The following is a 14,127-nucleotide window of genomic DNA, read 5'->3' as shown; positions in this document are numbered from 1 at the left end:
TCGTTTATCCATTTGTCTTGTGATGGACATCTGGATCACATCCACTTTTTGGCTATTGTGAATGGTGCTTCAGTGAACATGGGCATGCAAAAGCAGAATGTCTTTTGGTACTAAAAATATCTAATGTTGATGGAAGACATTCATCTCAGGAACTGTTCTAAAGGCTTTATCCCATTTAATTTTCACAGCAACAATATGAATTAGAAAGCACTCTCATTATCTCCATTTTACAGATTAATAAACTAAGCAATGAGAAGGTTAAGCAGCTTTCTCAAGGCCAGCCAGTAGAGATGGGACTCTCAATCAGTCTGGAACCAGTACCACACACTTAGCCACCGTGCTATGCTGCTGCTGCTGCTGCTAAGTCGCTTCAGTCGTGTCCGACTCTGCGACCCCATAGACGGCAGCCCACCAGGCTCCTCCGTCCCTGGGATTCTCCAGGCAAGAACACTGGAGTGGGTTGCCATTTCCTTCTCCAGTGCATAAAAGTGAAAAGTGAAAGTGAAGTCGCTCAGTCGTGTCCGACCCTCAGCGACCCCATGGACTGCAGCCCACCAGGCTCCTCCATCCATGGGATTTTCCAGGCAAGAGTACTGGAGTGGGCTGCCATCGCCTTCTCCGCCGTGCTATGCTACCTCTTGCTTGTTTTCTATAATGATGCTATAAAGCAGCGGTCTCCAACCTTTTCGGCACCAGGGACCAGTTTCATGGAAGACAGTTTTTCCATGGACTGGGGAGGGGATGGTGGCTTCAGGATGATTCAAGCACATTATGTTTGTTGTGCACTTTATTTCTATCTTCGTTACATCAGCTCTACCTCAGATCATCAGGCATTAGATCCCAGAGGTTGGGGACCCCTGCGGTAAGTATATCCTATGAAGTTTTGCTCATGTGTGCTCATAAAACGTTCAAGTCTCCGGATTACATGCCCCTTTCATTAAAAACACGAGCATTCCCTCTTGAAGCCCCAAATTTCTTTCAATTTGGGCTCATTTACAAACTGGAGTATCATAAAGCATATTTATTAAGTACTCAACCTTCTAGAGCTTCTTTTCTTATTCTGGCCAAGCATTTCAGATATGCTGCACATTGAAAAGAAGTAATCAAAATTAGCTTCATGTACTCCATTCTATTAAAAGTTATTAGCAATTAATACAGATTTAAGGGAGAGGGGACTTATTAGCCCTCTTGCCCTGAAAATTAATGCATCCTTTTCATTATATTCCTAAGGGGTATTTTACCCAATAACATTCCACTTCAGATTAATATAAAATGAAAACTACATTATTTGAGAATGCTGGCTACAAAATGATTACAAACCACAAGTCTCACAAAGATTAACAGGGAAGGAAGATCAAGCAGAACAATGAACTATTAATAATTCTAGACAAGATGAAGGTAATAAAATCAATGTGTCAATCATTCTACAAGAATCAAGAACCCACAATATTTTTTGAGGACATGGCCAGGCTTATGTAAGGGTTAATAATCTTTTTTTATAGGTTAAACTAGGCTTTCAGGAGTGGGTGATTTCTGGATAGTTACAAAAGAAATAAACTCTATAAATTCTAATGTTGAAAATACAAAGGTCTATATACAGAGATACTGTTTTCTTCATTTCTAGGCAAAACTGTCTGCCCTTTCCTGCACAAGGTGCCCCAAACTGCTCAAGGTTAAGCATGTCAACAACTCCAAATGAACCACTAGGGGGCAGAAGCAGACAGAAGCTGACCAACAGGTTTCCCTGAGAACCCATTCACACTTGGAGTGACTTGGAAGACTGCTGATAACTGCATCCTATATGTTAAGCTGAATCTGAAAATTTACCATATTTCCTTACTAAGAACCCGAAACCAAGATAAAATTGCCTAATTCTTTCTTCTCTATTCTGATGCTAGAGTTACCATTTGATAAGAAATAGTGACCCAGGAACCCTGATAGCAGCCACATGAATACAAGGCTCTACTGTTTTGCTTTCTCTTCCTCTCCATTGCCAGTTTTATAGTCCTCTTTATCCTGACAGCCACTTGATTTATTCTGGCTTATGCTCGTGGTTACCCCCTCAACATTTGGCAACTTGCTCTTATCCCAGAAGCAACGTCCAGACAAATTTGATTATATAAGCAACCTATTGCCACACACATTTAAGCTATACCACGGTCATTTCATAACAGGCACAGAGTTCACACCTCCACTCTCTCATGCTGTGTTGAAGTTTAGCCAGAAAAAGTTGCACAGGAACAAACAAGTACCCAATATATGTAATAAAACATGGCATTGACACCAATTCTAAAATCCTTATCCTACATAAACTCACAGACATATGTTCTGTAAGGCAGTAGAAGGTGGATTTATAAAGCACCATAAACGACTTCATCCATATATCACTCATGGCAATTGTTTATATCCTGAGGAGGAATAAACACTGTTGTTTTTTCATTCAGCAGAGTGGGTGCTTAATGTATGTCAGATTAAAGATGCATAAAATACAAACCCTGTCCTCAGGAGCTCACAATCAAGTGGGAAGCCAGATACAGAAAAAGAAAGATCGCGTGAATAAACAGAAAGTTGCATTTTATGTGAAATCACAGTGATTTGGATGGGGCACTGCTTAGCTGGGAGTAGGGGGCTGAAACACAAGGGATCAGATATAAACAAATGCTGCACTTCCTGAAGAAGAGTGCCCAGAGACCAATGCTAAAGGACAAACAGAGCTGGCCAGGTCAAGAGGAAGTGAAAGGTCAGCGCCGAGGCAGGCATTTGGAGCAAGAGACAGCTAAGAATAGCGTGGGTGTGGTGTGGGTGAGCAGATAGCATCAGCTTTGTGTGCAGCGGGAGTCCTGAGGCACAGAGCTCTCTGGGGTTTATACCACTGGTTGAGAATTGAGGACTTCACATTGTAGGCAACAGAGAGCTGGGGAACTATTTTGAATGGGGGAAATTTGATCATTCTGGAAGACATTGAGAAGCAGGAGATTAAGGTCAGACAGGCTAGTTAAGAGGCTACAATTGTCCAGAGCCACTGAGAGTTGAGGTGGGAAGGGGTGACACTAGGGGGTTCAAATGGGCAGGGTTTGATATGTGAGGAAGAATCATGGATGACACTTGGATTTCTAGCTTGGATGACTAGGACGGCAGTGGGGCCACCGGCAGAGACAGGGAATGCACGAACAGGGCTGGGAGACAGCAAGGAGTCTGGTTTCAGATAGGCTGAGGTGGAGGTGCCTCTATGCTGTCCACCTGCAGATGTCTGACGAACACGTGACTATAAGCCAGGTGAGGCTGAGTTGAACTCCAGAGGTTGGCTAGGCCTCTTGTCACTGCTGGCAGAAAATATGGAGTCAATGAGATTTTTCCTGAGGATGAGTAGACCAGAAGAGCGAGGACTGAATGGTCAGAGAACCCCAAGGTTGAAGGGATAGGTGGAGGACATGGGTCACCAGGCTGAGGCAGAGAAGAAACGGTCAGAAGAAGCCATCTATGGTAGGAAGCTCTGGCAAGGACCTCAGATTACAGGCTAGAAGCACCCAAGTTCCTACTCATATCCAGTCAATAATTATTTGAAAGCTCGGCAGTGTGACAGGCCCCATGCAGGAGGGGGCCACTAAGAAATCGACCACAGGACTCTTGGCTTCAGGAGCCTCATAATCTAGTTGGGAAAACGAAACACACTTCCTAAATTTTAAGAGGTGAAGTGAAAGCCTAAGGAAGAGGCAAACAGCTGTGAAGGGCAAGATCTAGAGGGACCCTGTGGGAGTGAGGGAACCAAGATCTCTAAAAGAAGCAAGACCTGGCTGACCTTGGGAGCCAGGGTGGAGATTCTCCTAAGAATGGAAACTTGACCACAAAGGCCAAGAAGACAGCAAGGTAATGTCTACTGTGGATGGAGCAGCCACTTCACATTCAAGAAGAGAGACAGATCCTGCTGGAAAGGTGGCTCAAAGCCAGGGCTGAAAGATGCCTGAATGCCCACCTGGGCCATGCAGATTGTGTATAGGGGAAATGAAAGTTCAGAGCAGAAAAACGTCGCCTTCACTAAGAAGCAGTTACCAAGTATGCATTCTCCAAAGAGGAGAAAGAAGAAATGTTTCCAACCCTCATAGAGAAAGGAAAGCAGTGTGTTTATGAAATTAATGCAATACTGATGTATCTCTTCTTTTCTACTTTTGAATAGTCTGACAAATCAAATTCTTATTTTCAGAAGGTATCAGTTCAGTCGCTCAGTGTCTGACTCTTTGAGACCCCATGGACTGCAGCACACCAGGCTTTCCTGTCCATCACCAACTCCCTGGAGATTGCTCAAACTCATGTCCATTGAGTCGGTGATGCCATCCAGCCATCTCATCCTCTGTCGTCCCCTTCTCCTCCCACCTTCAATCATTCCCAGCATCAGGGTCTTTTCAAATGAGTCAGTTCTTTGCATCAGGTGGCCAAAGTATTGGACTTTCAGCTTCAGCATCCAGTGAATATTCAGGATGGATTTCCTTTAGGATGGACTGGTTGGATCTCCTTGCAGTCCAAGGGACTCTCAAGAGTCTTCTCCAACACCACAGTTCAAAGTCATCAATTCTTTGGCGCTCAGCTTTCTTTATAGTCCAACTCTCACATCCATACATGACCACTGGAAAAACCATAGCTTTGACTAGACAGACTTTTGTTGGCAAAGTAATGTCTCTGCTTTTTAATATGCTGTCTAGGATGGTCATAGCTTTTCTTCCAAGGAACAAGCATCTTTTAATTTCATGGCTGCAATCACCATCTGCATTGATTTTGGAGCCCCCCAAAAATAAAGTCTCTCACTGTTTCCATTGTTTCTCCGTGTCTATTTGCCAGAAGATATAGTTCCTAATTCTTTTGGTTATCAAGTTCCCTGGTTACTGTTATTTTCTGCCTAAACATCAGACTTGAAGAAAAAAAAAAGAGTTGTATTTCAGTGAGCTTGAGCCTGTGAGATTTTATAAACGTCATGCTTTTAATAGTAGTTTTTCTCCATCAGAGAGCCGCAGACAAATATATGCTCAGAATCTTCAGAAATCACTAAATATGTGTATTTTATCATTCACCTGACTAAACTGTGATAATGGGGTGCTTTACAGCCGAAGAACTTTCTAAAATATGATTGTATTTTAATCCTTAAGCCTCACAATTCAAGAAAGGCTAACAAGCTAATGAAAAAGTGGGGGAAGGGCATGACAAGGCAATTCAAAAAAACAATTGCAAATAGCCATAAGCACATGAATGCTTCTCATTCATTCTTATACTTCACTAACATTTAAAGAAATACATATAAAAACAGACACTTTCATATCTGAAAGTATTTGCTATCATCCTCTTGTCGATGTTAATGGCAGTTTAAGATCGTTGCATCTTCTGGAAAGGACAACTTGGCATTGGCTTTCACGTTGTAAATGCGTACACTCTTTGACCCAGCAATTCTACTCCCAGATGAGTCCTAAAGATATTCTTGCTCAAGGGTTTTAGTACGTGTGTAAAAGGTTCTTTGTTGCAGCATTTTTTTGTAGACTTTTTAAAAAATAAAATCTAGATCATCTAGTAAGGTGGGGGGTTGGTTAGGGACTTCCCTGGCAGTCCAGTGGTTAAGACTTAACCTTCCAATGCAGGGGTTACAGGTTTGATTCCTGGTAGGGAAGCTAAGATCCCATCTGCCTTGTGGCCAAAAAACCAAAACATAAAACAGAAGCAATATTGTAACAAACTCCTAGACTTTTTTTTTTTCTTAAAAAGGTCCATATTAAAAAAGATCTTAAAAGAGGGGGCTGTTCGAGTCACTGTGCTATCTGCAGACACTGTGCTGTACTTAGTCACTCAGTCGTGTCTGACTCTTTGTGACCCCATGGACTGTAGCCCGCCAGGCTCCTCTGTCCACGGGGATTCTCCAGGCAAGAATACTAGAGTAAGTTGCCATCCCCTCCTCCAGGGGATGTCCCCAACACAGGAATTGAACCCAGGTCTCCTGCATTGCACACGGATTCTTTACCATCTGAGGCACCAGGAAAGTCCAAGAATACTGGAGTGGGTAACCTATCCTTTTTCCAGGGGATCTTCCCAACCCAGGAATTGAACCAGGGTCTCCTGCATTGCAGGCGGATTCTTCACCAGCTGAGCTACCAGGGATGCCCTGGAGAATAATAAACCAAACTGTACAGATCAGGGCATGCTGCTGTGGCCTTGGCTGTGATCTACAGTCTTGGAGACCCATCACATCCTCCCTCCTAGACTATGATTTGTTCCTGAAAGCCTGGCCACTAAGTGAAGAGCTGTTTCATGAAAGAGTATCTAGGTTAATTGTACTGGGGTAAACTGTTGTGCTCTAATCTAACTTTAAATACCCCCAAACGTTTTGTGAATTAAAAGAAGAAATCAATGGAACTATGAAAACAAGTTTCTGGAAATAATACACATCCTTTTGCAAGTGTGCACATAATTAAGGTTCATCATTTTACCCCTAGTGGATGGTGGGTGGTGGAGGGGGCACAAGGAAGCTGTTCCTGTTAAAAATTCTGCTTTCTGTGCCACTTTCTTCACTTTTCTGTGGCTCAGTTACCTTGCCCTGAGACTGTTCTTAAAAATAGTCATAGTACAAAAAAAAAAAAATAGAGCAAACTAAAAGCTAAAACACTGAGTGCTTGGGTCACGTGGAAACAGACCACCTGAACTCCAGACAGAAGATGTGTGGGAGGTGCCACTGCTTCATCCCTTTCTCTGCGTCCCCATACACAGAGCAAGATGCTTTTGGCTTCATCCCAACCCAGTACACAGTTTAAAGTAGTTCATTTCCAACTAGAAACTGCTGTTATTCAAGTCAATTGGTGAATATGTCTTTGAAACCACAGCGTCAAAATTCTCATTATATTGCATTTATTTCGTATGTTTTGTGGAGGAAAATCATTATTTTATACCAATTGTAAAAAGGTAGTGTTCCCCCAAATGATGTGGCTTTTCAAGGGCAGTTATAGAAAAGACTAGTAATTAAGTGAAGAAGAAAAAACAAATTGCAGTATAATATAATATAATCTCCTTTTTAAAAGGACATATACCCATAATGCTTACATGTTTCTGGAAAGAAAACTCAGAAAATACATACAAGAAATTGCAGCAGTGGTCTTTTTGGAAGAGAAGAGTGTGGCAAGAAAGAGTTATAGGCACTATTTTTAGTATAAAAGTAAGATTTTTTAAGAGCTGCTGCTGCTAAGTCGCTTCAGTCGTGTCTGACTCTGTGCGACCCCATAGATGGCAGCCCACCAGGCTCCTCTGTCCATGGGACTCTCTAGGCAAGAATACTGGAGTGGGTTGCCATGCCCTTCTCTATTTTTAATAGCAAAACAGCAAAATAACAAATCCTTCAGTGATTTCCCACAGACTAAAGAAAGGGGTTAGATTTAGGGTCCAGGCATTGACATAGAGGACCCTGCAGGATCTATCTGGCCACATAGGCCTCACCTATGCCCCCATGTATCTCCTTACTGCTTCTCCAAATTACTTGCCACTCCCAGAATGCGCTAGGCAGCCCTGAACTTCTGTGTTTTTGTGCTAGTTGTCTCCCCTCTCACCAGAATTCCCTTTCCAATCTCACCTGTCAGAAAATTCCCTCTCATTCTTCAAAATCAAGGTCAAGTACACTGTCCTATTGTTATGTCTTTCCTGACCACCCTGAACCCCGATCCCGCCCCAGACAGGTATGCCCAGATGTGTTTTCCTCAGGTTGAAAGCTTGTGATTCAGGTGATATGCTATGAATGGGCTCCTCCTGAGCCTGCCCAGCTGCTTGGGTCACCATTTTCCAGTTGGAGGAAGCCTGAAGGTAGGGTATGGGATGCATGCGACACCCACCGCAGGCTGGGTGGAGCATTCACTCACAAATGTCAAGGCATCTCTCCCAGCTCTTACTCAGAGCCAGAAAACTGCTTCCTGAACCCTGTCCCTTAAGACTGTTAGACCTGAAGCCAGGGCCTTATTGGCTTAATCCATTCTAGGACCAGGGAAGATGGTACTCTGACTACCATGGGTTCACCTATGCTATTTTCACTTGGTAAGACACGTTAATTCTTCATAACAAACTTCCTTGGGGATATGTTAGCCAATGCAAACTTAACCCTTAGATTCAAAAGAAAACTCCCCATCAAAACATTCAGCCTCAAAACAAGGAGAGAAAAAGAATCTATATAAAGAAGTTTCTATGACATATGCAGAAGTTTGCTTCATCCTTCATGTCATCACACCCAAGGTTAAATGATCACAAACAAAAATCTATAAGAAACACTCACTTAAAAATAAGCAAGAGTAGCAAGTGAAATTCTGAAAGAGAAAGACCATACAACGACACTGACCCTATCAGAATTAAAACATACTGGGATGTCTCAGCAACTTAAAAAGTGCTTTCAGACTTCCCTAGTGGTCCAGTGGCTAAGACTCCATGCTCCCAATGCAGAGGGCCTGGGTTCAATCCCTGGTCAGAGAACTAGATCCCTCATGCCTCAACTTAAAGATCCCACACACAGCAATGAAGATCTCGCATGCCACAAGTAAGACACAGCACAGCCAAATAAGAAAAAAAAAAAAGTGCTTGAATAAAGAATGAGACCAATGGAAGAGAATTAGGAAGTCCAGAAATTAAACCATGTACATGATGTTCAGTTCAGTTCGGTCCCTCAGTTCAGTTCAGTCGCTCAGTCGTGTCCGACTCTTTGCGACCCCATGAATCACAGCACGCCAGGCTTCCCTGTCCATTACCATCTCCCAGAGTTCACTCAAACTCATGTCCATTGAGTCGGTGATGCCATCCAGCCATCTCATCTTCTGTCATCCCCTTCGCCTCCTGCCCGCAATCCCTCCCAGCATCAGAGTCTTTTCCAATGAGTCAATTCTTCACATGAGGTGGCCAAAGTATTGTAGTTTCAGCTTTAGCATCAGTCCTTCCAATGAACACCCAGGACTGATCTCCTTTAGAATGGACTGGTTGGATCTCCTTGCAGTCCAAGGGACTCTCAAGAGTCTTCTCCAACACCACAGTTCAAAAGCATCAATTCTTCGGCACTCAGCCTTCTTCACAGTCCAACTCTCACATCCATACATGACCACTGGAAAAACCATAGCCTTGACTAGACGGACCTTTGTTGGCAAAGTAATGTCTCTGCTTTTCAATATGCTCTCTATGTTGGTCATAACTTTCCTTCCAAGGAGTAAGCGTCTTTTAATTTCATGGCTGCAGTCACCATCTGCAGTGATTTTGGAGCCCCCCCAAATAGAGTCTGACACTGCTTCCACTGTTTCCAGATCTACTTCCCATGAAGTGATGAGACCAGATGCCATGATCTTAGTTTTCTAAATGTTGAGCTTTAAGCCAACTTTTCACTCTCCTCTTTCACTTTCATCAACAGGCTCTTTAGCTCCTCTTCACTTTCTGCCATAAGGGTGGTATCATCTGCATATCTGAGGTTATTGATATTTCTCCCAGCAATCTTGATTCCAGCTTGTGCTTCCTCCAGCCCAGCATTTCTCATGATGTACTCTGCATATAAGTTAAATAAGCAGGGTGACAGTATACAGCCTTGATGTACATGATGTTAGCATTTGCTAAAGATGTCATTTCTAGTAGGTAGACTTATAAAGGACTTTATACTACTGGGTTGTGAACTGAAAAAAAAGTACAAAGTTGTATCTATACTTCAAAGTGTATAACTGAACAAGTTTCAAATGAATTGAACATTTAAATGTAAGCAGAAAACAAGAAAACCATAAAAGCATGTCAAGAAACATGGTAAATAGACAAAGAATATACATAGTTAACACATACCAAAAAAAAAGCCCAATATAAATGACCCTTAAAACATGTAAAAATATACTGAACCTCAGTCATCATTTTAGAAATGCAAGTTAAAGTTACACTGAGGTATTATTTCTCACCTGTCAAGTGGACAAAACTCTATAAACATTTGACAACACATTCTGCAGGTAAAGTTGTGGGGCAGCAGATATGCCCACACAGTACATGTGGAAGTATATATGTTGTAACCTGAATCGAGGGCAAATTGACAATATCACAATCACCAGCATATTTACCTTTTGCACCTATCACGCAGATGCAATTGCTCATGTAAGAAATTATACATGTTCATGACTATTCATTGCTGCACTGTTCATAATTGCAAAAGATTGAATACAACCCAATTGTCCAATAATAGGGTATTGGTTACATAAACTTTACCGCATCCACACAACGGAATACTATGCCATTACTCAAATTGAATGAAAGTATTATTTTCTATGTACCAATATGGAAAAAAATTTTTAGGTTCTATTGTGAAAAAAGAGAGGCAGAACAACATCTAGAGTATGCTTCCTTTTGTATAAGAAATGGAGACTATAGGAATAATTACTCATATTTGCTTGTGATTGCATGAAGCACTGCCACACAATTAAGTAGGATGACTGATTGCCTAAAAGGGACTGGTGAGAAAGAAGTAGATGGAGACAGCAGAAGGGATATGCTTTAATATATGTCTTTCCATATTACTTTAACTTTTGGCTACTGTGAATACATTTCCTTTTCAAAAATAGAAATAACATTTAAAAACATACTCTGCAGAAAATTTTTGCCAAAGTCAGAGCTGAATAACACAAAGGCGGGGTAGATTTTTTCTAAAGTATAAGCTCCAAGTAAAATGTGTTTCATTGTTTTTATTAACTTTGCTTCCTTATTAAGATCTATTGTGATCCTTTGCTTGGTGTGATGGTTCTTACATATGTCAAACGATGATGTCAATACTGGCTGGAAAGTGTGAGGAATACTATAGCACATTACTGGGTCCAAGATTATAAAAAGCTACCTACAAAATGTATAACATAGATTTCCATCAATTATTCATTGAGAATTTATATGGCATAGGTCAGCTGAGTACTTTGTGGGTAAATAAAAAAGTGATTCTTGGCTTCAAGAAAGTGACATTTGATGGTCAAAAAGCAATTAATCATTTCCAAGTGTGAACTTAAAACCAGGATTTCCTCACTAAGATTAAGCCACTAAACATCATGATTGTTAGGGAAACACACTTTGAAATCTTTTTCAGGCTAGGTGGCCCTGAGGCTGATTTTATCCTCCACTGTACCAACCCAGGTTTTACAATGGTGTTTTGGATCAGAGGGGTATCATAAGTCAAGCTTTCCTTTTCACATCTCTATTAACATCTTTTCCTTCATCTTCGGCAATGGAGCTTGCTCGGTCCTCACTCTGGTTTTTGCCAGCATGTCTCTGTCTCCCATTCTCTTTGACATTGTTCAGTCACCTAGAAAGATGTGCAGTGGCATTCACAGGCGATGATTGGCATCAGATTTCCCTCATTATTCTGCCATAGAGTCAGCACTGAAATCGATGGGAAACCAAGTGCAATCACATAAAGTTGATTGCCATTTGGGTCCTATTGATTATCCTGCCAAATCTATGACAAGAAGAATAGCTGCGCTGGATGGCAAAAAGGTAGTGACTACACATGCTTCAGCTGCCATTTGAGGTTGGCTCACATAGCATCTGCCCATTGATCTAGATCAGAAAGTAAGAAAGAGATGTCCTTACAGAAAAGCAGGCTAGTGGAGGGAAAATGCTTATTCTTGTCCACTAATGATAACCTCTTAAACTTACCTTCAAGGACAATCATTCAACAGTGCTCCTTTTTTCTAACCTCGAAATTTGTTGGAGAACTGAGGCCCTCTGGGGACCATCTTGGACTGAGTTACTATAGATTACCCTCTCGCTACAGACACACAGAGATGCTGGATAGAATAAATGAACAAGAACTTGCAAATATGTAGCTTAGTTCAAAATAAAGGAAAGTAAATCCTTACAATGCAAAACTAAAGAAATCAAAAACAAGGCTCCACAGGTTTGGGCTGGGGATAGGGTGCAGCCTCTGATCCAGATAAAGTTCCTTGTGGCCAAGTATTGGGATTTAATGGCCATATAGGGACAGAAGATATGGCCTTGGGTCAATAAAAGATGAGATAGAATGTCTTTTGTTTTATAAAACCAGATTTCCAAAAGAGTGGTCCCTTCATTGAGGGTAGAAGAACCCTGATCGGCTCAAGGATTTACAAGGAGGGGGTCTCCACCCACAACTTTAAATGGATTTAAAGTTTCTAAGAAAATGAAACCACAGGTTTCTGCTAGATGTGTAATATGAATTTTCACTACTTATATGGTATGAGAATCCCTAAGCTGAAAAATCAATATTGGTTTCAGATCAATAAAATCCGAGCCACCTGGCTGAAAGAAATGGAAACACATCCTGTAGGGATCCTTCTACAATCCAGGACACATGGGACTTCAGAAATGTGATGGTTTGAAAAATATTGGTCAAAATATTCTTGATATTTCACTTAATTCTGGGCCGGCTCATGACTGCATTGACCAGAGTACAGCTGAAATGATGCTACATTATTTTTTTTCATTCTTTTTAAAAAATTTATTTTATACTGGAGTATAGTTGATTTACAATGTTGTGTTATTTTCAGGTATACAGCTAAGTGACTCAGTTATACATATACAAGTGTCTATTCTTTTTCAAATTCTTTCCCCATTTAGGTTATTACAGAATATTGAGCAGTTTCCTGTGCTATACAGCAGGTCATCATTGCTTATCTATTTTAAATATAAGCAGTGTGTACATGTCAATCCCAAACTCCCAATCTATCCTTCCCTCCCCACCATCCTTTCCCCCAGTAACCATAAATTCATTTCCTAAGTCTGTGTTTTTGTTTTTATAAATAAGTTCATTTATATCATTTTTTGTATTCTAAGCTGGTTTAGAAAAGGCAGAAGAACCAGAGATCAAATTGCCAACATCCGCTGGATCATTGAAAAAGCAAGAGAGTTCCAGAAAAACATCTATTTCTGCTTTATTGACTATGCCAAAGCCTTTGACTGTGTGGATCAAAATAAACTGTGGAAAATCCTAAGAGAAATGGGAATACCACACCACCTGACCTGCCTCTTGAGAAATCTCTATGCAGGTCAAGAAGCAACAGTTAGAACTGCACATGGAACAACAGACTGGTTCCAAATAGGAAAAGGACTACGTCAAGGCTGTATATTGACACCCTGCTTATTTAACTTATATGCAGAGTACATCACGTGAAATGCCAGGCTGGAAGAAGCACAAGCTGGAGTCAAGATTGCTGGGAGAAATATCAATAACCTCAGATATGCAGATGATACCACCCTTATGGCAGAAAGTGAAGAGAAACTAAAAAGCCTCTTGATGAAAGTGAAAAAGTTGGCTTAAAGCTCAACATTCAGAAAACTAAGATCATGGCATCTGGTCCCATCACTTCATGGGAAATAGATGGGGAAACAGTGTAAACAGTGTCAGACTTTATTTTTGGGGGCTCCAAAATCACTGCAGATGGTGACTGCAGCCATGACATTAAAAGACGCTTATTCCTTGGAAGGAAAGTTATGACCAACCTAGATAGCATATTCAAAAGCAGAGACATTACTTTGCCAACAAAGGTCCATCTAGTCAAGGCTATGGTTTTTCCAGTGGTCATGTATGGATGTGAGATTTGGACTGTGAAGAAAGCTGAGCGCCGAAGAATTGATGCTTTTGAACTGTGGTGTTGGAGAAGACTCTTGAGAGTCCCTTGGACTGCAAGGAGATCCAACCAGTCCATTCTAAAGGAGATCAGTCCTGGGTGTTCATTGGAAGGACTGATGCTAAAGCTGAAACTCCAATACTTTGGCCACCTCATGTGAAGAATTGACTCATTGGAGAAGACTCTGATGCTGGGAGGGATTGGAGGCAGGAGGAAAAGGGGACAACAGGGGATGAGATGGCTGGATGGCATCACCGACTCGATGGACGTTAGTTTGAGTGAACTCCGGGAGATGGTGATGGACAGGGAGGCCTGGCATGCTGCGATTCATAGGGTCAAAAAGAGTTGGACACGACTGAGCAATTGAACTGAACTGAACTGATGAGGTATTTTCTTTCTCTGACTTACTTCACTCAGTACGACAATCTCTAGACCCATTCATGTTGCTGCAAATGGCATTATTTCATTCTTTCTTATGGCTGAGTAATATTTTATTGTGTGTGTGTGTGTGTGTGTGTGTGTG

This window comes from Oryx dammah, unplaced genomic scaffold (genome assembly GCF_014754425.2).
Source record: "Oryx dammah isolate SB20612 unplaced genomic scaffold, SCBI_Odam_1.1 HiC_scaffold_23, whole genome shotgun sequence".
NCBI classification, from domain to species: Eukaryota; Metazoa; Chordata; class Mammalia; order Artiodactyla; family Bovidae; genus Oryx; species Oryx dammah.
This window is presented reverse-complemented; position numbering follows the sequence as displayed.